Consider the following 25509-nt stretch of genomic DNA (forward strand, 5'->3'; position numbering starts at 1 on the left):
AACATTGTGGTATTCATGCTGTTATGTGCTCTATGTTGAATGGTCAACGTTTGCCAAAAACACACAACATAATGCATTCCATATTGTAAATGTTCAGTAAATATCCACTTATTTATATTGTCCTTTTTTTAAGACAAAGATAACATACTCATTTATGGAATACTGTTATAATCTCCTAACTAGCTTTTCACCACCAGCTTCTCTCCTTTGAATTATTCCTCTACAGTGCTGCTTGCTTATTCTTTCAAAAGCACCCTCAAATGATTTCTCTCTTCAAGAGTCATCAATTCTCCACTGCCTGTAAGAAAAATGTCTATATTCATTACCCTACTTAATGTCTTTTATAATCTTGCACAAATAGCTTTTCAACTATATTTTCCACTAATACGGGAAATATGCATGTAAAGATCAAGTGTCCACTTGTAATTTACTCAGATCAAGCACCTAGTATGTGTCAGGTACCACTTGAGTCACCTTTGTTCATCTAGTGTAAATCACATAACATCCTCTGGTTATTCTAATTATTAAAAGTCTATGTCTCTTTCATGTCCCAGACAGACCCCATCTATACAATGAAATCTTTCTGGACTCAGTCATCTCTACTTGAGCCAAAAGTCTGTATTCTGTACCGTCAGAAATGCTGACATAACATACTTCTTTGTGTTGTATTTATATTTTCTCATATTGTTATTTTATGTTTTGATATTTGTTGGTTTTACTATAATCCATGTGCATATGTCTTGCAGAAAAAATCATCAGTCCCTTCAGTGCAGAGACAAAAGATGGAATATAAAAAAGAACATTTTCCTGCTTTCAAGTGCTTTTAAGTCCCAAATAGACAGCAGATGACCACTCAGATATTTTCCTTTGCTCATCAGGCATACCATATATTAACACACACACACACACACACACACACACACACACACACACGCAGCTGTCACACTAACTTCAAGAAAGTACTTCTCCATAATTTACTTACATTTTCCTCTTTCACTCACTCTACAACTATCTTTAACTACTTTCCTATCTTTTGTTCTTTTTTCAAAACTCTTAATATCCTTCTTCTTCTTCACTCTCTGTTGGTGACCTTGGTTTCTATTTCACTGATTAAAACAAACAAGGAAATACGGTTCCCAATTTTTTGTCCTCCGTTCTACCTGAATCTGTTCCTGTATGTTCTGTCTTCCCTCCTGTTACTATGGTTAACCTGTTCTAGGTCCTAAGGTCCAACACTCTACTTGTGCCCTGAATCTAAGGTGATTATACATTCTTAATTTGCCTAGGATAGTTTTGGCTTACAGTTGAATTTCTCATATAATTACCACTGGTATGACTATATACAAAAAGTTCAATAAAAGAAAATTTCCTTGTCAGTATTTTTAGGTTATTTTTTTTCATGGTTATAACTGAAAATTATTCCATTGTATAGAGGAGGAAAGTATTAAGAAATGATCTGTTCTTCATGTCAAGTACTTTAGGTATGCTGACATCTCCATGTAGACAAATCCAATGATCAATTTCTTCCCTCAACCTATCAGCAAAGTTGACAAAGTTGATCACATCCTCCTCCTTGAACATTCTTTCCCTCAGGACATCCTTCGCTTAGTGTTTCTGCCCCTCATCAACCACCACTCTTTAGTCTCTTTTCCTCATACCCCTCCTCCTCTCTGACCTCTAACTGTTGGGGTGCTCACATCAGACTTTATCTTATCTATGTCAACATTTATTCCCAATCTCATCCAGAATCAAAGTTCTTAATAAAGCATAATTTCAAAAATGTTAAAATTATTCTTTGAATTAGTTATTAAAATAGACAAATTATTAGCCGGACTGATCAGAGTAAAAAAGAGGATAGAAACAAATTGTAAAGAAGCGATATAAGGACTAGTAGAGAGGATATAACTACAAATGCTATAGAAATTAAAGGATAATAATAAAATACTATGGAAAAGTTATGCCCATAAATCTTATAAATGAAATGAACAAATTACTGGAAAAATAGGAACGATCAAGGGCCTGGGGAAGCGTGCAGTATTTGGTACCTGCCACAAGCAGCTCCTGCTATCCTGCATCACTGCACAGAGTTCTCCGTTCTTTCTTAGGAGCCCCTAGGACTCCAGAGGAAGAGTTTGCAAGTTTCTCCTGTGTCTGGAGCTCTAGTCATCCTAAACTGATACAGTAATTCACACACAGCACTTAGAAATTTGTTAAAATCATAACTGATTTATTTCTCATCTATCTTTATGGCATTTAGCTCTGACATGCTCTAATAAAGTTGAAACAGTTCCTGTGACCTGTTTCTCCTTTGAGTGGTTTGTCAGTCTTTGAAACCTGGGTTATTTGGTTGCCTTACAACATCAGGTCTCTGGCACAGTATGCCTCTTAAGGCACAGTATAATTTTCTTTTTTTTACATAGTCTGGTGTTATCCCATTGTTAGAAAGGCAATGATGTTGGTTTACTTTGTTCTTTTTTTTTCTGAATTTAGTTTTTTTTGTTGTTGTTTCATTCTTTTTCCTTGCAGCTTTATTGAGATTTATTTACCAAAAAAACTGCACATATTTAATGCACACAATTTGATAATTTTGGACATATTTGAACACCCGTGAAACCATCAGCAAAACCAAAGTATTAAACATATTCATCAACTCCCCAAATATTCTTGTGTCCCTTTGCTTTGTGTGTGTGTATGTGTGTGGTAAAAACACTTAACATGAGATTCTCCCCTCCTAACAAAATTTTAAGTGCACAGTGCCATATTTTTAACTATGACCACTATACTGTATAGAAGATTCTCCAAAACTTATTCATCTTGTATAAATCTAACTTCCTACCCATTGAACAACTTCTCATTTTCCCCAATCCTAAGGCCCTGACAACAACCATTTTTACTGTCTGCTTCATTGATTTTTCTTTCTGTGACTGACTTATTTCATTTAGCATGTCTCCATGTCTATCTATGTTGTTACAAATGGCAAGATTTCCTTTTTTTTTAAGGCTGAATATTATTATATGTATATACCAAATTTTCTTTATCCATTTGTCTGTCAATGGACATTTGAATTGTTTTCATATCCTGACTATTGTGAATAATTGCTGTAATGATCATGAAAGTACAAGTATCTTTATGAGATCCTGATTTTAATTCTTTTGAATACATACCCAGGAGTAGAATTGCTGCACTGTATGGTAGTTCTATTTTTAATTTTTGGAGTAATCTCCATACTATTTTCCATAGTGGCTGTATCAGTCTGCATTCCCACGGACAATGTACAAGGGTTTCTTTTTTTCCACATCCTCACTAACACTTGTGTTTTTATCTTAATAGCCATCCTAACAGATATGAGATAATACCTTATTTTAGTTTAAATTTGCATTTCCCTGATTAATGATGTTGAGCACTTTTTCATATACCTTTTGGCCATTTGTATGTCTTAGGGAAATTTCTGTTCAAGTAATTTTCTCATTTTTTAATCAAGTCTTTTTTGCCACTGCGTTCTAGGAATTTCTTGTATATTTTGAATATTAATTTTCTATCAGATGTGGTTTGCAAATATTTTCTCCCATTCTGTATGTTCACCTTTCACTATGTTGGTTTTTTCCTTTGCTGGCTAGAAGATTTTCGGTTTGATGTAGTCCCACTTGTCTATTCCTGTTTTTATTGCTTGTGATTTTGGTGTCATGTGACATAAAATCTTGCCAAGACTGATGTCATAAAGCTTTCACCTATGCTTTCTTCTAGGAATTTTACAGTGTCAGGTCTCATGTGTTAAGTCTTTAATCTATTTTGAGTTAACTTTTGTGGATGGTGTAAGATAGGGGTCCCATATTTTACTTTTCCATGTTGATAACATGTTTTCCCAACACAATTTGTTGAAGAAACCACCCTTTTCCCACTGGGTATTTTTGGCACTCTTGTTGAAGTTCAGTTGCCCATATAATGTGTAGATTTATTTCTGGGTTCTCTACTCTGTTCCATTGGTCTATATGTCTGCCTTTATGTCAGTACCATATTTTTTTAAATTACTGTAGTTTTGTAATATAAATTTAAAATCAGGAAGTGTGATGCCTCAAGCCCTGCTCTTCTCTCCCAAGATTGCTTGGCTACTCAGTCTTCTGTGGTTTCAAATGCATTTTAAGATTCATCTTTCTGTTTCTGTAAGAAATGTCATTGGGATTTTGATCAAAATATTATTGACTCTGTAGACTCTTTTGAGTACTATGGACTAACAATATTCTAATAGTTTTCCAGTCCATGAATATGGGCCATCTCCTATTTATTTGTGTATCCTTCAATTTCTTTCATCAATGTTTCTACTTATTAGAGCACAAGTCTTTTACCTTTCTGGTAAGTCTATTCATAAATATTTAGTCTTTTGGACGTTATTGTAAATTAGATTTTTTCTTAGATATTGGCTGTTCTTGTTAATGTAAACAATTTACGAGTAAAAACAATAGCAATATAAATCTGGTAGTATCTATATATTTCACCTTCTTGCATAAAACCTTTCAAAATATAAACTCCTCAACATATGTGCTGTCCATACTCTGGCTATCACTCTATTATTTGCCTTAGGACCTCAGTACATGCTATTTCCTCTACCTAAAATTCCTTCCTTACATTTACAGAAGGCAAATCTTTTTTATTCTATATACCTCAGCTTAATTCTAATTACTTCAAGATGTTTTCCCTGGACATCCTATAAATATGATGACCTCACAACCATTTCTGCTATTTACTTTCAAAGTAGTCTCCACTGTTTCCTGAGAGGAGCTATATAGTTTTCCTTCTTCCTGAAGAACTTTTAACAAATCTGTTGATGATGGATTTCCTCAGTTTTTGTTTAAGAAAGCTTTTTTTCATCTCCCTTTCCAAAGAATAATTTCACTGGATATAGAATCCTAGTTGAGTGTTTTTTTTTTCTTTCGACACTTTAAATATTTCACTATACTCTTTTCTTGTTTGTATGATTTCTGATGAGAAGTCTACTGTAATTATTATCTTTATTCTGCTATACATAAAGAGCTTGGTTTCCTCTCTGGCTCCTTTCAAGATTTTATCTTTGTCTTTGTTTTTCTGAACTTTGAATATGCTATGCCTATGTGTAGAATTTTGAATATTTATCCTGCTTGCTTTACCTGAGCTTCCTGTATCTCTGATTTGGTGTCTTGTCATAAATTTGGAAAATTCTTAGCCATGATAACTTCAAATATATCCTCTCTTCTACTATCTCTTTCTTCTCCTTCTGTTATTCCAACTTCATGGATGTTTTATACCTTTTGTAATTGTCCCATAGTTGTTGGAGGTTCTGTTTTTTGTTTCTTTACTTGTTTTATTCTTTTTTTTCCTCTGCATTTCAATTTGGGAAATTTCTATTGACTTCTTGTTAAGTTCACTGATTCTTTCCATAGCCATGTTAAGTCTACTGATGAGCCCATTGGAGGCATTCTTCATTATGGTAACAGTGTTTCTGAGTTTTAGCATTTCCTTTTGACTCTTCCTTACAGAAAATTCTGCTAACCTCTCTGCTAACAATAGCCATTGGTCTTTAATGTTCTCTACTTTTGTCATTAGAGCCCTTAACATATTAGTGACATTTATTTCAAATTCCCTGTCTGATAATTCCAACATCTTTGTCATATTTGTACCCAGTTCTTAGGTTAGCTTTGTCTCTCAATTCTTGTCCATTACATGCCTAATATATATATATTTTTTGTTCAAGTCAAACGTGATGTGGTAGCCAACAGGAACTGAAGTAAATAGGCTTTTAGTGTGAGGTTTTGTCAGGCTTTGTTTAATGTTTTGTATATCTGCAACCTCCTCTAATGGCCTTGTTTTTCTCTCTTGTTTCTGTTGGCTTTGGACTTCCTTAAATATTTTTTTTTAATTCAAAAAAAAATTTTTTAATGTTTATTTATTTTTGAGAGACAGAGTACAAGCAGGGGAGGGGCAGGGAGAAAGACACAGAACCTGAACCCATTTCCAGACTCTGAGCTATTAGCATAGAACTCTATGCGGGGCTGACCTCACAAACTGTGAGATCATGACCTGAGCCCAAGTTCAACACTTAACCATCTGAGCCACCCAGGTGCCCCTGGGCGTCCTTAAGTGTTTCTCAGAGAGTCCATCTTGCAGCTCTTTCAGCTGTGATCCAGAATTATTATAGTGGAGCCCTGTTGCTGTGGTGGTAAGGTGTGGAAGAGGGGAAGCATTCTATGAACTTGTCGATAAATGTATCATTTAGTGGGCCTTTGACCTGATCAGTGACCCTCCCAAGTGTTTCTTCTCCTCTATCCCCTGTTAGTGAAAGAAGGCCTCAGGGGGCTGAGTGAGAGATATGTCCTGTGGAATAAAGCTCTCTTAAGATTATCCCCTAGAGAGTAGGCCTTTGTTATGGAAATTGCTCTGGCTCATTCTCTATTATTAATCTTCCCCTATTTCTGTGTGAAGCATGAGGGGCTCTTTCCAGGCTTTTCACTGGACATAGTAGAGTTCCTGAACATAAAAACCCACAGGATACAGGATACTCCTAAGACAGCAACACCCAGTAGTCTCTCTCTCTCAAAATAATACACGCGCAACCTCTAGCAATTTGTAGAAACTGTCACTTAAGTGTTACTACCAGTTTATGTCTCCAGCAGTGTCTGTGGATTTGCCCATCTCTTCCATTTTATGTTTTTTAATTTTTTAAATGTTTATTTATTTTTGGAAGACAGAGAGACAGAGTGGGAGAGAGACAGAGAGAGAGGGACACACAGAATCTGAAGCAGGCTCCAGGCTCTGACCCATCAGCACAGAGCCAGACGTGGGGCTCGAACCCACGAACTGTGGGATCATGACCTGGGCTGAAGTCGGATGCTCAACTGACTGAGCCACCCAGGCACCCCCCATCTCCTCTATTTTAGACTGGCAATTTGCTGGATCTCAGTTCTCTGATAGGCCTTCAAAAAGTCATTGGTTTTCAGTTTGTTCAGCTTGTTTCTTTTTATAAGGACATAAGTGACTATTGCCAATTACATATCAGAACTGAAACTGAAAGTCTTTATGTATTTATTTGTATATTTATTATTTCTTTATTCTTCCCTCCAAAATTTATAAATTACTTAAGGAAAATGATTATGTGTCTTCATTTTTGTGAACCCAGTCTCTAGCACAGATTCTGGCATATGATAGCTCCCCAATTAATTTCTTTGAATTACTGAAAATTTAATATTGCATATAAGAGAACCATTTCACAATAATATACCAGAGTATATTTTCCAATGCTAATTTCCACTTTGTGGGGAAAAAAATTAAATGGATATTTGGTGAAAATTACACTTTTTGATTATTAAAAAACATTTCTTCCAATGGGGAAAAATTTTCATATAAATGCTGCCACAGTGATCATGCCTTTTATATGTGTATATAAGCAACAGTCTTATAGTTAGAAGTTATTAACTACAACAATAAACTTTAGAGAAAAGACACCTTTTAAAAATATCAAAATTTAACCCAATTAATAGTCAAAGAATTTTAAAATTGTAAATCTTCTCCTTCAAAAACCACAATGAGCAGTCATTACAGAGATAAACACCTCATGTTTCCTGATCTTTTCTCATAGAACCCTAAATGAAATAATTATAAAGGCTTTGCTATAACGTAAATGGTAAATGGTTTTAAAATGAGCCAGAAAGGGAAGCTACCGGATTTTCCATAAGAATCAAGGTTTTTTTCTAAAACAAACTGTTGGATCTTTTCTAAATTTAAAAATATGTATAGTTCTACTTCATAGAACTATTATCCACTTTTAAGAGATAATAAACCCCAGTGATGGAATCAAATTTAAAAGCTTAAATCCTAAATGCAAAGCTGATGTTCACTTCTGTTTATGGATTTACATACATGGATTTTCTACTATCATTAAGCCAATTCTCTGAGGATAGTGAAATAAAACTCTACCCATGATTGGGGCCTTATAATAAGCACTACAGTTCCTCATTTTGCTTTCAATGTCAAAAAAAATCAATTAAAAATACTAGTAGTGTTTATTTTTATGTTACAAATATGAAGTACTGTAAAACTTGAAATAAAGAATCAATTATGTAAAAACAAACCCCCTTATAATAAAGTTAAATGTACCTTGATCATTTTGGAACAGAGCATTGTGATATTTTATAAGTCATCCCAGTATAGTCTATAGCCACTGCTTAACTTTTAATTTGACTGAAGAGTGATACAGGCAAAAATGCCACATGGGGCCAACATTACTTAGTGGATATTGTGAATGTTATCCAAATAATCCCAATCATGTTGCTGAACCCAGTAAGGGTACCACTGTTTATAGCAGCACTTCTCAGAGTAAGGCCCTAAACTAGCAGCATCAGCATTACCTTGGAACTTATTAGAAATGTAAATTCTCTGGCTCTACCAAAAGCTACTGAATCAGAAACTCTGATATGTATTTTACCAAGCCATCCAGATATCTCTGAGAAACACTAATGTTGGAGAACCCCTATTCTGGACATCTGGTTTACGCTTTAGCTGACTTTTCACACCACCAAAGGTGAGGACCCTTGATCCTCAGAGCCAGCAATGGCAGGCCAAGACCTTCTGCTTTGAATCTTCCCTCTTTTTTCTGTCTCTGACCACAGCCTGAAAGATTTTTCTACCCTTGAGGATTCATGTGATTGGGTTGACCCTATTTAGTAACCCAAGACATACTCCACATCTCAAGATCTTTAATCTTCATCACATCTATAAAGTCTTTTTTGCCACGTAAGATAACATATTTACAAGATATGAAAATTATGACATGAACATCTTTGGGGGTGAACAGCATTATTCTGCTTACCACAGCTCTGAACTCTATAAGACTGGTACCAGCCAGTTTTCCCAAGAGGGCTTTATAAGCATTGACTCCTTAATGTAAAATTTAGGCATACCTAAAACTTCCAATTATGCCCTGGTACAAGGAGTACAGACTTATTGAATTTTATGCAAATAATTACAATGCCATAAAAATAAGAGTTTTCAATTCTAGAGAAGTCAGGCAGAGGAAAATAACATATATACAAAGTTTCATTTCCATTTACAAAAGCTTAGTCTATTAAATTGTGAATTATAGACAGCTTAAGAGAAAAAAAGTTTTCTTATGTATTTAATAAACATAAAATTAAAACACCAATAATTGCAAGTAAAAATCAGTCATCCCTCATCAGCTCATACCTTCTCACATAATTCGTTATTGTTCTGCTCTATCTTGAGCTTAGAAGCCTCATGAACCCATCTGCTTTTCAACTAGAATATGGAATTCCTGAGTCAGTTCACTGGTTTAAGTTTCAAATTTATTTGAATGATACCATCAGAAGCCGGTCCCCAAAAATAATTGGCATAGTCCAGTTACTGGACTCCTATTTCATGGAGCCCTGTGACAGCCCTTCTTTTTTTAAGATGAAGTGCTATAGCCTGTAGCTGATGGCAAGTGTGTAAAACAAACAAAAAAAACTATTGTTAGATGACAAAAGACCTGAAATTGCTATGTTTGCAATTAACTTATTACTTATTACTGTTAATTTCCAAAAGGGAAAGACCTGATGAGAGTTCATATGAAGAATACTACAACTGACAATAACATCTGGCATGCAAAATGAGATAAAATCAATCCAAAAGCATTTGAAAGAAAACATCTATAAATACAATCACTTCTATTTAAAGAGCATGGATATTACATTAATCCATAAAATGGAAGAACATAATCATCACAAAGAAAAAATCATTAGTCATAATTTATAATAATCCTGAGATATAATATACTATGAATATAATAAGCATATAGTTAGAATATACCAAGAATGCATGAAGAATGTCAGTAAACAAAATCAGTAAGTCTGGGATAGAGCATAAATAATGTATATTAATAAAGCTCAATACATAACTGACATGAATCTCCAACTGTGAACCACTGGCCTACAAAATGCAAAATCCACATTAAAGGAATAAAGTAGCAATCAAGTTGACATTAAAAAACATAACTGAGGGGCACCTGGGTGGCGCAGTCGGTTAAGCGTCCGACTTCAGCCAGGTCACGATCTCGCGGTCCGTGAGTTCGAGCCCCGCCTCGGGCTCTGGGCTGATGGCTCGGAGCCTAGAGCCTGTTTCCGATTCTGTGTCTCCCTCTCTCTCTGCCCCTCCCCCGTTCATGCTCTGTCTCTCTCTGTCCCAAAAATAAATAAACGTTGAAAAAAAAATTAAAAAAAAAACATAACTGAAATTATGGCTGATAATAATACTACACTGTTAATGTCTGATATCAGGCATTGCAGCCACCAGAAGTCTGATAGAAACATATCATGGATAGCTAGACATTTAAAAAAATGTTTTTTAATTCCAGGAGAGTTAACGTACAGGGTTATATTAGATTTAGGTATAGAATATAGTGATTCAACAAGTCTATGTATTGTTCAGTGTTCATCATGATAAATGAACTCTTAATTTCTTTCACCAATTTCACCCATCCTCCCACCCACTTTACATGGAATAACCATCAGTTTGTTCTCTATATTTAAGAGTCTGTTTCTTGGTTTCTCTCTTTCTTTGTCATTTGTTTTATTTCTTAAATTCCACATATGAGCAAAATCATATGGTATTTGTCTTTCTCTGACTGACTTATTTCACTTAGGATTATATCCTCTAGATCCACCCATGTTGTTGCAAATTGCAAGATTTCATTCTCTTTATGGATAGTATTTCATTATATACATGTACCACATCTTCTTTATCCATTCATCTATCAATGGACACTTGGGTTGCTTCCATAATTTAGCCATTGTAAATAATGCTGAAATAAACATAGGGGTGTATGTATCTTCTTGAATTAGTGTTTTCATATTCCTTGGGTAAATACCCAGTAGTGAATTTACTGGATCATATGGTAATTCTAATTTTACTTTTTGAGGAACCTCTATACTGTTTCCCACATTGGCTATACCAGTTTGCATTCCCACCAGAAGTGCAAGAGGCCTCCTTTTTCTCCACATCCTTGCCAACATTTATTTCCTGTGCTTTTGATTTTAGCCATTCTGACAGGTGTGTGGTGATATATCATTGAGGTTTAGATTTGCATTTCCCGGATAATGAATGATGTTGAGCATCTCTTCATGTGTCTGTTGAGTAACTGTATGCCTTGTTTGGAGAAACGTCTGTTCGTGTCTGTGCCCATTTTTTAATTGGACTATTTGCTTTTTGGATGTTGAGTTGTATCATTTTTTACATATTTTGTTTACTGACCCTTTCTCAGACATACCATTTGGAAATATCTTCTCCCATTCAGTAGGTTGTCTTTTTGGCTCGCTGATTGTTTGTTTCTTTGCTGTGAAGAAGCAAAAAACCCAATAGGTTTTTTGTTTGTTTGTTTCCCTTGCCCTAGGAGACTTATCTACAGCAATGTAAGGGTAATTATTGCCTTTTTCTAGTATTTTTATGGTTTCAAGTCTCACATTTAGGTCTTTAATCCATTTTGGGTTGGTTTTGTGTATGCTCTAACAATTTTTTTTCTGCTAACAACAAAGTGGTTCAGTTTCATCCTTTTTAATATAGTTGCTCAGTTTTCTCAGTATCATTTGTTGAAGAGAATGTCTTTATCTTATTGCATATTCTTGCCTCCTTTTTTGAAGATTAACTGGCCATGTAATCACAGGTTCATTTCAGGGTCTCCATTCTGTTCTATTAATCTGTGTTTGTTTTCTGTGCCAGTACCATATTGTTTGATTTACTACAGCTTTGTAGTATATTTGATATCTGGGATTATGATGGCTCCAGTTTTATTCTTTTTGTCAAGATTTCTTTGGCTATTCAGGTTTTTTGGGGGTTCCATACAAATTTTAGTATTATGTGTTCTAGTTCTGTGGAAAATCTGGTGGTATTTTGATAGAGATTGCATTAAATTTGTAGATTGCTTTGGGTAGTATGGACATTTTAACAATATTGGTTGTTCCAGTCTATGAGCATGGACTATCTTTCTATTTGTATTGTCTTCAATTTCTTTCATCAGTGTTTTATAGTTTTCAAAATCACCTCTTTGGTTAGGCTTATTCCTAGTTATTTTATCATTTTTGGTGCAATCATATATGGGATTATTAGCCTAACTTCTCTTTCTGCTACTTAAATATTAGTGTATATAAATGCCATGGATTTCTGTATATTGATTTTGTATTCTGTGACTTTACAGAATTCATATATCAATTCTAGCATTTTTTTGGTGGAGTCCAAAGTGTTTTTCATACACATATTATCATGTCATCTGAAAATAGTGAAATTCTTACTTCTTTATTACCAATTTTGATGCCTTTTGTTTCTTTTTCTTGTGTATTGGCTATGCATAGAACTTCCAGTACTATGTTGAATAAAAGTGGTGAGAGTGGACACCTTTGTCTTATTTGTAATCTAAGGGGGAAAGCTCTCAGTTTTTTATCATTGAATATGATGATAGCTGTGAATGTTTTATGTATGGCCTTCATTATGTTGAGGCATGTTCCCTCTAAACCTACATTGTTGAGGGTTTTTATCATAAATGGATGTTGGACTTTGTCAAATGCTTTTTCTGCATATATTGAAATGATCATATGGTTTTTATTCATTCTTTTATTGGTGTGATGTATTATGTTTGTTGATTTGCAAATATTGAACTATGCTTACAATCCAGGAATAAATCCCAGTTGATCATGGTGAATACTTTTTTTGTGTATTGTTGGATTCAGCTTACTTGTATTTTGTTGAGAATTTTTGCATCTATGTTCATCAGAAATATTGGCCTGTAGTTCTCTCTTTCTCTCTCTCTCTCTTTCTTTCTCCTTTTTTTTTTCTTTTTCTGTAGTGTCTTTGTCTGGTTTTAGTATCAGAGTGATACATACAATGATTTTGTTAGCTTTACTTCTTCTATTTTTTGAAATAATTTGAGAAGAATAAGTATTAACCTTTCTTTAAATGTTTGGTAGAATTCACCTGTGAAGCTGTCTCATCCTGGACTTTGCTTTGTTGGAAGTTTTTTGATTACTGATTAAATTTTGCTGCTAGTAATCAGTCTGTTCAATTTTTCTATTTCTTGCTGATTCAGTTTTGGGAGGTTATATGTTTCTACAAGTCTACCCATTTATTCTGGGTAATCCAATTTGTTGGCATATAATTATTCATAACATTCTCTTAGAGTCATTTGTATTTCTGTGGTGTCAGCTGTTGTTTCTCCTCTGTCATTTCTGATTTTATTATTTGCATTCTCTCTCTCCCTCTGTCTCTGTCTGTCTCTCTGTCTCTGTCTCTCTCTCTCTTTCTCTGATGGGTCTGCTAAAGGTTTATACATTTTGTTGATCTTTTTAAAGAACCAGCTCCTGGTTTCATTTATCTGTTTTATTGTGGGTTTTTTTGTTTTATGTTTGTTTGTTTCTAGTTCACTTATTTGTGCTCTAATCTTTATTATTTCCTTCCTTCCTCTGGTTTTAGGTTTTGTGTGTTCTTCTTTTTCTAGCTTCTTTAGATTTTAGATACATGATTAGGTTATTTGAGATTTTTCTTGCTTCTTGAGGTAGACCTGTATTGCTATAAATTTCCCTCTTAGAACAGTTTTTGCTGCATCCCAAAGATTTTGGACCATTGTGTTTTCATGTTCATTTGTCTCCACATGTATTTTGATTTCCTCTTTGATTTCTTGCTTGATCTGTTCATTGTTTAATAGTATGTTATTTGACTTCCATGTTGGTGGTCTTTCCAGATTTTTTCTTGCGGTTGATTTCTGGTTGCATAGTGTGCATAGTGCATAGAAAAAAAAATGTGTGGTATGACTTTAATCTTTTTTAGTTTGTTGAGGCTTGTTTTGTGGCCTAATAAGATCATCCATTCTGGAGAATATTACATATGCACTTGAAAAGAATGTGTAGTCTGCTGTTTTAAGATGAAATGTTCTGAATATATCTGTTAGATCCTTCTGGTCTATAGTGTCATTTAAAGCCATTGATTCCTTGGTGATTTTCTGTTTGGATGATCTGTCCAAATGCGGTGTTGTTAAAGTGGCCTATTATTATTGTATTACTATTGATCATTTCCTTTATGATTGTTATAGCTGCTTTATGTATTTAGATGCTTTCAATGTTGGGTGCATAAATATTTATAATTATTATAAATCTTCTAGCTGGACTGTTCCCTTTATGATTGATTATATAGTATCCTTCTTAATCTCTTACAACACCCTTTGTTTTAAAGTCTATTTTGTGTGATATAAGTATTGCTACCCTGGCTTTCTTTTCACTTCCATTAATTTTTTGTTCCATCCCTTCACTTGCAATCTGCATGTGTCCTTAGGTCTGAAGTGAGTCTCTTGTAAATTGTATAGATGAGCCTTGTTTCTTTATCCATTGCATTACCCTATGTCTTTTGATTAGAGCATTTAGTCCCTTTACATTCAAAGCAATCATTGATAAATATGTACTCATTGCCATTTTGTTACTTGTTTTATGGTTGTGTTTGTAATTCTTCTGTGTACTTTTCTTCTCTTGGTCTCTTCTCTCAATTTACTGGCTTTCTTTAGTGATATAATTGAATTTTGTTCTCTTATTTTTTGCATATATATTACCAACTTTTGATTTATGGTTATCATTAGGTTTATATATAATATCTTATGCTTATAGCAGTCTATATTAAGTTTATGGTCACTTAAGTTTGAATGCATTCTTTACTACTCTCCCTGCACATTTTAGGCATATGGTGCCATACTTTCTTTCCTTTTCTTTTGTAAATCCCTTGACTGACTTTTATAGATATACTTATTTTGACTGCTTTTGCACTTCCTATTTTTCTTACTCCTACTTATGATCTTTCCTTTCCACTTAAAGAGTCCCATTTAATATTTCTTGTAGGGTTGGCTTAGTGGTCATGAATTCCTCTAATTTTTGTTTTCTGTAAAATGCTTTATATCTCATTCTAGTCTGAATGATAGCCTTGCTGGATACAGTATTCCTGGCTGTAGGGTTTTTTTTCTTTCACATTTTGAATATATCATGCCACTCCCTTCTGGCCTGCAAAGTTTCTGCTGAAAAATCAGCTGATAGTCTTATTGGGTTTCCCTTGTATGTAACTGTATTCCTTTCTCTTGTTGCTCTTAAATTTTCTTTTTATCACTACTTTCTGCCATTTTGATTACTATCCATCTTGATGTGGACCTCCTTAGGTTGATTTTGTTGGGGGCTCTCTGTGCTTCCTAGATCTGGATTTTTATTTTCTTAACCAGATTCAGGAAGCTTTCACCTATTATTTCTTCAAATAAATTTTTTGCTCCATTTTCTTTCTCTTCCCCTTCCCTATAATGCAGATGTTACTATGCTTGATGTTGCCACTGAGTTCCGTTAGTCTATTTTCACTTTTTATTTACTTTTTCTCTCTCCTGTTCAGCATGATTGCTTTCCATTACTCTGTCCTCCAGGTCACTGATCTGTTCTGTTTTCCCTAGTCTACTATTTGTCCTGATAGTGTATTTTTAATTTTAGTGAGTGAGTTCTTCATCTCTGACTCACTCTTTTTTTTTTTACATTTCCTCTTTGTTGAAGATCTCACTGAACTCTTCCTTTCTTTTCTCAAGTCCAGTGAGGATCTTTATGACCATTACTTTCAATTCCCTATCAGACATATTACTTGTTTCATTTCGCTCTCTTGCTGTGATTTTGTCCTGTTCTTTCATTTGGGACACATTCTTCTGTCTTCTCATTTTGTCTAACTCTTTGTGTCTGTTTCTATGTGTTAAGAAATCAGCTATGTCTCCTACTGTTAAAAGTGTGGGTTTATGAACAAGACATACTGTAGTTTCCTGCAGTACAATATGCCCTATTCACTAGAGCCTGGTGTTTCAAGGGCATCTGCTATGTGTATTGCATGTGCCCTACTGCTGTGGCTGAGATGCATTTGCCTTTGGTCCAGTCTTCTACAATGGTTCTTTTTGCCTGTTGTGGGCAGGGTTTGGTCACTTTGTTGTTAATGGGCCAGTATGAGGCTGACTTGGGATTCAGTTGAGTCCAAGTAGACATTTGCCAGAGATGCAATAGCTGAACTGCAGGGCACTTTCTTTGTGTTGTCCCCTGGGAAGCTTTTGTTGATGGGTGAGGCTTGCAGTCAGACCCATGTCTGCCCCCAGCCCACTGATGAAGCCTCAGTTGGACTGGTGTATGTGTGGTTATCTCCCCCCACACACAGGGAAAGAGTCACTTTGGAATGATACTGGCCCCTGTTGGGGATGTCTGCACACTGCCACACATGAGGCACTGCTTTGGATGGGCCCTGGCCGAGGGTATTATTTGAGGGGGTAGGTCCTCACAAGAACATGGGCTTGGGGCACATGGTGGTGGAAGGTCCACACCAGTCTGTTGCAGAAGGGTACCTGTACCCACCTGGGAAAACTGCTAAGGTTGCTGGGTTGGAGGGAGTAGATTCACAGAAGCCCATGGGGCAGGAGGTGCTTTTAGCAAGCTAGGTGGAGAGTGTTAGCCATGTGTTGGTTCCCATAGGTGTCTATGTATCTGGGCTAGGAGTGGGGGAAGGAAGTGGCACGTAGCAGCTCTTTGGTTCTTGGATAAATCTCCCAAATTTCTCAGCCCCTCCAGCACATACTCTGAGATTAGTAAATAAATCTCCTTTTCATATATTCCAGACAATTTTCAAACTGATGCTTCTAAGCTGTATCTCAGTAGGGCTGTTTGTTGTGGTGTCTCTTTAGGGGCAGGGACTCTGCCCTCCTAGCTTTCCCAGAGTTTAGGCTACTGATTTTTAAAGTTTCTAAGCATTGGGGCACCTGGGTGGTTCAATCAGTTAAGCATCTGACTTTATCTCGGGTCATGATCTCATGGTTCGTGATTTTGAGTCCTGTGTCGGGCTCTGTGTGAATAGATCAGAGCCATGAGCCTACTTCAGATTCTGTATCTCTCTCTCTCTCTCTCTGCCCTCCCCCACTCATGCTCGTCTCTCTTGCTCTCTCAAAAATAAATAAATAAATAAATAAATAAATAAACAAACAAACATTAAAAAAATTCAAAGCATTAAGACTCACTGATTGTTAGACCCCTTTCATTTTCAAAGCCAAATGGTACAGGGATTCGTTTGTTCTGTGCAGGCTCTTCTTGCCTGGGGTGCCTGGTGTGGATATCTGTTCCTCTTTTCCTCTCTGTGCCTGCTGAATACCTCCCTCCCACAAATAGTCCTGCAGGTCTGTTTGGTTCCGAATGGCATCTCCACATTTCCTATCCTCTCGAATGTGGCCTTTCCCTTACATTTAGCTATGGAGAGTATATTCTTCTAGTCTTCAGGTAATTTTCTAGGTTATTTATACTAATGTGAGTGCTATCTAATTGTATCTGTGGGACAAGGTGGTTTAGGATCCTCCTACTCTGCCATCTTCCCTGGAGGTCAGGCATTGACAAATCTTTAGGAATTTCCCATATAGCATACATATCCTGAAACATTTATATTAATAATATTTTACTCATATATATTTAATGTAGAAAAATGATAACTATCTCTTCTGATTTGACCCTTATCATGTAATTAATCAATAGTCACATATAAAATAATCTTATTTATTTTTAGCACCTCTCTTTTTATAAAGTGTAAGAACAGATCTTTGTGATTTGCCAAAGTCTCTTTGGGACATCTCAAAGGCAGTTTTTAGTGCAAAATATATCTGAAATTTTTATATTATTTTACACTTAGGATTGTTTTGTTTCAGAAAGGCAAATATGAAAAGTTGTCAGGAGACTTGAAAACTTAAGAATTGGGATATTGTTAAAGACATCTGTAATACTTAATAAGAAACACATGTAGATCAGTTCCATTCCAATGTTAATCTTATTGCTGTTCCATTTTATATTATAAATTAAGTTAATCTACTAGGTTATATATTTCCAAATAGTACACATCTTATTAGCATGAATTATCAGTCCCTAGTTCAGACTAGACTATCAAAAACATTGAATTTCTTGATCTCCATGTTTCCATCAGACCCACAAGTCTGAGTCCCAAACTCCAGGAGTATGGGGTCATATTTCTGGACTATGTTGCAGATAAGCTATGAAAAATAATAGAAATTTTACACATTTTACTCATTAAAAATATTTGCTCTACAAGTTTTCATTCATAAAATTTCTATGCGATACTACAGAGAAGATGTCATATTTCCTTTTCATTGAAATAGGAAATAGGAAGCAAATATTTAGCATTTCCTACCTCAAAGTAAGAAACTTTGCTTCTCTACTAGACTAACAAGTCCCTATGCTGGTCTAAGAAAAAAGAGGAGGAGATAACTTACTTCAAACTTGGTAGAGAGAAAAACTGAAATGAAAAAAAAATAAGCTTAATAATACCATAATTTATTTGTACTTTAAAAGAAATAGGCTTTCCACAAAAACATTAAATTATTTTTTTCTTTTTTTAGAAAAATAGACCATATTGCTGAAATAATAGCCAAACTAAGAGTAAATGGAGGCACTTATCAGTTTTTATGGACAGCTGTTTACTGCCTGACATTTAAAATATCAGGTTTTGAATTTCTGTTTCACAATGCACAGAGACTGTGTAGCAGAGAGTTTATATTGTTCAAATTGAAGCATCTGTGCAGCTTTATCGTCATCTGATAGCACTACAACAATCAATAGATTGACTTAGAGTTCTGTGAAGATAATTCACCAATCAGTGAATTAGAGAACCAATCAGTTTTCCTCCTTCGTGTTTAACTTGTATTTTCAGTGAGGGCTTCCATGAATACCCTATTTAAAATTACAGCACACACTCCCCACCTTCAGGATTCACTCCTTGCTTTTCTCCATAAGACATGTGAGAATTGAAAACATTTATAATACACCCATGCAGGTTACTATCTATATTAATATGACTTTAGTTTTCCACTATCATAACCAACACATCCAAGTGGACATAAAGTGATTATGTCTTTTGAGCTTTTTTGTTGTGTTTTCCAGAAAATTCTTGCCCAGGAAAAGTTACAAATAACTTTATTATTCATTTCAGAAACTTCCTGAAAGACCTATGTCATTGAACATCAGATTGTTAACTTTTCAACTAATAATTCCAAATGTTTTTTTCTCTCCTAGATTCTTCTAAACCCTTTCTTCAAAACCCCCACTTTGTTGTATCCACAAGGCCAAAACTATTATATCATAATCTTTGCCCAATTCTCTTCAAACTATAATACTGAGAATATCATAAATTTCACAACTCTGTCTTCTTATCTTCAAGATGCTAAGACTTTATCTAGGTAGTGCACTTATTCCAATGGTATTTTGAGTAGGCAAGTGTTTAACATCTGTAATAATGAATATATTAATATTTGTTCATGGTCCATATTCCCATGTAGAAAATTAGAAATGTTCTAAACAAAAATCCCAAAGAGAAATTTGAAAGCCTAAGAATTAAAGATATTTGAGACATAAGGTATGATGCTGGAGGAAATAAGACCATAAGCCTAGGTAACCACATGTTAGACACTTGAGACGTGTTATATCTTGAGATTTGCTTTCTTTTGCATTCTGACATATATTGATTATAAAAATGATTTTAAATCAAAATGAAACAAAACAACAAAAGCTCAAAAGCCATAAGCACTTTGTGTCCACTTAAAGGTAAATGATGAAATGGGCTAGGAACCATAAATTCTATCTCTATGTGCAACTGACCCACATAGAGAAAGAAAGACTAGTCAGAAAATACATTATTTGGAGCATCATCAATAATTAGTCTGGGAGAAAAATGTGAGGATTATTCAAGTGAAAGACCAGGCTCATAAACTGTCTTTTTGCTCACACTTTGTCTTTAGCACTGTATCCCTAATACTCCACATAAATTGCACCACTTTGTATAGGTAATGGTTGGAGTTAATGGAAGACCATATGCATGCCACCTCCTTACTTTCCATAGTTAAGGATTCAGAAACATTGAAGAAGGGTTCAGAGCAACACAAGATGGGATTCCTCCATAATGGATACAAGGCTGCTGGTCCTGTTGCCTAAGCATAACACAGTCCAGCCAGATTTCAGAAAAGTCAGTGATTACAGGAATTAGGTCTTTTATAAATTAAGTTTCCATCCCAAGAAGGGGGAGGTTGGGAAAAACATACAAGTTTATTGCTTTCACTTAGAGAATATGAATCTCATTTTAGGGAAGCCACTCTTTAATCTAGGAACAAAATACAGAGTTCAGTTATTCTGACAACCATGGCTGCTTCTCCTTATCTAATGTCTCAAAAAACACTGCCCTCATTAATATATACAAGGTATATACCAGCTTGAAATTAAACGGACTTAGGTTGAATTGCATGGATATCATGCAATAAGAGCAGGAGAGCAAGCTGTGTGGGGAGTGGGAGTTTTAAGCTAGGAAAATTGCAGTGTTAGACAAATAGGAGATGAAAATTCAGCACTCCCAAGAAACAATGATGGGCTTGGGAAAGCTACTAAAGAGGCATTAAAGATTCTTATTTTTTTACCAAAAAAAAAAAAAAAGATGGAATTATATATTTAAGGAGTAAAACAAAAACTTGTAAAGGCATTTGTCTGAATCATTTTACTATCATTTCTAAAGGATGTATACAGGTCTAAGAAAACTACATAATCAAAATTTTAGGATTGTTAATTAAGTCCTTTATTTTAGAGATGAAGAACAGAAATTCAGAGTTTAAGGGACATGCTCAAGGTTATATAGACAGAAACAAACCCAACCAGAAATGTAACCGTAATTCTCTTATCCCTGAGAAAATTACTTTTTCCATCTATGATATCACACTATTTCAATCAATTAAATTGTGTTCCAATTATTCATTATGTAATCAGTAAATACTTTAAAGGAACTACCCGCCACTAGGTACATACAATGGTGATCAAAATAGATATGTCTCCTTCATGACCCTCACAGTTTGCTATTATAAGAAAGCAATAATGGTAGAGTGTACATATCAAGTCACTTTAAAGACCTTTAAATCGGTATCACAGACAATGTTTATGTTTTACACTGAAAGAGAATGGAGAAGGCATTGCTAGCTAGGAGGATAATGTAAGCAAAGAAAAGAACACTTGAGTGAAAAAGGAGCAACCTTGCATTATTTCATGCTTTAAAAATGTTTTGGGGCACCTGGATGGCTCAATCGGTTGGGTGTTTGACTTCGGCTCAGGCTGTGATCTCATGAGTTTGGCCCCACATGGGGCTCTATGCTGACATCTCAGAGCCTGGAGCCTGCTTTGGATCCTGCGTCTCCCTCTCTCTCTGCCCCTCCTGCTCACACACTGTCTCCCTCTCTCTCTCTCTCTCTCTCTCTCTCTAATATAAATAAACATTAAAGATTTTTAATAAATAAATAATAAATAAAAATGTTTTATGTACCATATAATTAAATTTTTTAAAATCTCTATAGTTTCGTTTTAATTTTTCATATTTTATACATAAGATAGTGTAGATTTAGGGAGTCAGTTGATATGTTCAGGGTCATGTAAGCTAAAAAGTGCCCAAACTTGGACCAGACCATAGGTTTTCTGATTTCTAATCTAGTGCTTTTCTACTATAATGCCATATAAATTATAGCACAGATGTCATTTCCTGAAACAATCACAGTTGATGTTGTACCTGATTTTGTGTAACAAAAACTGGATCTGGTAATAGACATACAAATTCATTATCTTAATAACCTAATCATTCAGATCTGAATTTTCTGTTTTCAAAATGTATGCTAAATTACTTTAGAAAAATGATTTATTTGCTTTTTCCCCAAATTTCCAAAATATGTTATAATTTTACCTCTTTAAATTGGATGTTTATTGCAAATAACTATTTGAAAATCTCAGTATATTCAGATTATTTTGCCAAAAGCTAAATAAAATTTTCTCATATCTTCCTATTAAATAAGTACTTATTTCTAGTATAACATAAGAAATATATGAAGATCAGAAATGAATTATAGAATGTAAAAAAGATATTTAACCTTTATTACATAATCCTATACTATTTAGTTTTCAATCCCTGTATTTAAGTTATTGTGAAAGAAACATATAGAGTTAATAAAAATAAATTTATAATTAGTCAATGATGACTCACAAATGCTACTGCTATGACATAAATAGTAAAATTAACCTATTTTCCTTTTTTTCACATTTCTTCTTAAGTATTCTACTTCTAAGTATTCATATTCCCATTTATAGAACTATCCATAAATACTGGTGCTTGAAAGTGAAAAGAAGTTTATTGCTTTCCTCTACTGAAAAATGTATCATATAAAATATTATACAGGAAGAAGAAAGAGAAAGAGGAAGGAAGTAAGGTAGAAAGGAAGGAAGGAAGGAAGAAGAGAGGAGGGGAGGGGAGGAAAAGGGAGGGGAGGGAAGGGAGGAAGACATTTAGTTAAATTTCCCAAAACCTTGATTGTGAATTTGGTTTATAGCCTTTAGAGATGTAATTATTTGATACCATGTTAAGTGCTCAGAATGTTAAATTATGAAAGCAGTAAAAATATGAGAGGGTTGTTAGTATATACTTAACATTTTAGAATTCTGTCAATTTAAAATTCTTACATAGAGATATATGTATAGAACTAATACATAAAGCAAAAACAAAATAGTTTTAATTTCTAACTAATGGAGTACTAATTCAAGCATAAACTAACTTTTTCACTGCTATATATTTATAACATACTTTTAGAGCTCACAGTTTAGAATTTTTATAGAGTACTTTTTATCATATGAATAGCCTTATTAGTAGATAAGCTTTTACAGACCTATTTTCTAGATGATGAACTGAAAGTCTGAGTAGTACGTGATTTTCTTAAGGCCATTTACTAGTAAATGGTAAAGCCTAGATCCAACCATATGTTCTGAATTCAAAGGCTCTGCACTTTCTATTACTAAATAACATGCCTTGAAATGAGTTTTCATTATGTAATGGTCAATCAAGGCACACATGCTCATTAACCGTTAGCTATAGACATAGAGGTCAAAGCAGCTTAATGACCATTGAATTATCTCTTTTTTCATCCCTGCTATGAGAAGAAATTTGAACATGTTTGACAAATTTCAAAGACACCGAGTTCTGCTTGAGAAATCAAGCATATTATTTACTAGAGAAAGTGTTCTGTCCTTAGCTGTAAAATTTTGCTTCTCATCTCTTAGAATTCACCTAAGTCTGGTGAGAAGAATAAGCACTCATCATTTTTTTCTAATTCCCAATCCTCTATTTTCTGCAAAGAGAAAAATCCAAAGTGGAACATCCCCCTTAAGTGAACCCCAGATTACAATAAGACATTGTGTGCCTTAGATACCTAATGAAGTTCACTTAGCCCCACGTTTTTTCACAAAGTTTTCCTTCTGACTATGTGATTAGGCTACCTTTTCACAAATAATATCCCACTCCTTGCAGAATAATTTGCCTACCATGTGTCCCAAACCCTGAGACCACTCTTGAAATATTTACTTTGTCTCCCATGGCTAAAAATGGACTTAAGAGGGACTTACAATATTTTCACCTCAAAAAATCAAATATAAGCTTGTTACCGATGCCCTCATTTTCTCCTCCACATACATCCACTGCGCCATAAATTTTCCTGCAATCTACATCACATTGCAACCCAAACTGTAATATCTCCATCCTTCTGTGAGCATTCTCAGAGAATCTAAACCTCTGAGAATTGCTGATGTTTATTAGAGAAAGCTTAAACAGTAATAGGAGTCAATTCGAATTACCTCTTCAAAGCCATTTCTTGACACCTGCCACAATTATAAGGAAAGCATTTCCAAGTTTAGACACCCATTTATCTTTATAGCCAGAAACTCAATAGAAGGCTTGAAAATTCTTCAAGATTATGGAGCCATGTAGGCACTGGAATTGGTTTATAGATGCCTATTTCTCCTTATTTGTTAATTAAACTCTTTTTATTCAATATATACAATGTGCTAAAGTAAGGTATTTCGAATAATGCTGAGCAAAATAAGACAGAGCTCATGTATTCATGAATTTCGGAGTCTACTACAGTTGCCAGACAAACAATTACACTAATAAGAAAACTTTAAACATGATAACTGCCAGAAAATGATGGTGTTAGGAAGATTAACTCATAAAACAGGAGAACCTCTGGGAGATTTTTCCTTAAGGATATAATTTTGAGATGAGGTTTGAAGAATAAGTGTAACAAAAGGGTGAAGATGCTTTGGGCAGAGAAAACAATGTGGACAAAAGTCCTCTGGCAAGAAATTATGACACATTCAAAGGAATGAAAAAACTCTGCATGACTGGCACAGATAGGAAGAACATGATGGATGTTATGATAAGCTTTCGATATTCCTTTTTAGTTCTGTGTCTCTGTTATCTATTGCATATGCCTTTTGTGGATTTTCTTTCTTCTTTTTAAATATTTATTTATTTAAATGCTATTTTCATCCTTTTGTTCATTTTTTTCTCCAAACTATGGTAAATGAAAGCCATCATCAGATAATAAGCAAATTTATTAGACTTCCAAAAACTGTAACAAGAAGTAAAAATCATATATGAAACAAACCACCCTTTCACCTGTTTTATTTTGTTTTGTATTAAATAGTTGAATATTTTAAGTTATTACAATCCTTATTCAAAATCACAATGATTGTTAAAATATGATTAGAATCTACTTTGTAGTAATTTTCATACTCTGTGATTCCTATCTATTCATTTAGTAAAGATTAAATGGATACAGAGCCAAAAATAGTTAGATAATCATATTTTGATATATAGAGAGAGAGTGAGAGAGAGTGTTAATAAATGAATAACTGCCAAATAGAAAATATTTTGAAACCAATTAGTGAAAAATGTCAGAACCAGACATATAAATACATGTAGTTGTCATGCAGAGTATTTTATTGCTAGGAAAAGTTGGATGGCTCTAAAGCATCCAAACAACAAAATCTTGTAGGAAACATAAGTTCTAAGAGTACAGGCCTGTTGCAGCTGAGATGTGAAACATCCCTATAGGTTTCTCATTAGAGATTGCATAGTAACCAGGAAGGGATAAATTAGCAAGGATAACTAATTCTTAATTTTCCAAGACTTAGCTATATAAATAAAAACAAAGAAACAATGAAAATATTCAAACTTGAACCTAGTACATACCAAGAGGAAATCCTCAAATTTTAATGCTAACACAACTCAAGAAAACTTTGGAGACATCAAGAAGCAGCAGCAAGAGTGACAGGGTAGAATGGAAAAAGACAAAGTCATTGAATAGCAGATAGCCAAAATCAGAAGGAGAAGTGAGCTTTTATTTTCTGTGCATTTGCAGAGGGTGTAAGCACATCTCTGTAGAGAGAAAGTGTAGACATAACCCAGTGAGACAAAGGTGGTAACTTCATAAAGTATAAGGAATAAACACCTAAAAGAGAAAGATATAGCTCATGCGGCAGGGGCTAGAAATTTTGGTGACAGCAGCCAGTGAAGATTTTTAGAATAAAATTGAGTTCATGAAGTCAAAAGCAGCTT

The sequence above is a fragment of the Prionailurus bengalensis genome, chromosome C1, assembly GCF_016509475.1.
Source record: "Prionailurus bengalensis isolate Pbe53 chromosome C1, Fcat_Pben_1.1_paternal_pri, whole genome shotgun sequence".
Lineage (NCBI taxonomy): Eukaryota > Metazoa > Chordata > Mammalia > Carnivora > Felidae > Prionailurus > Prionailurus bengalensis.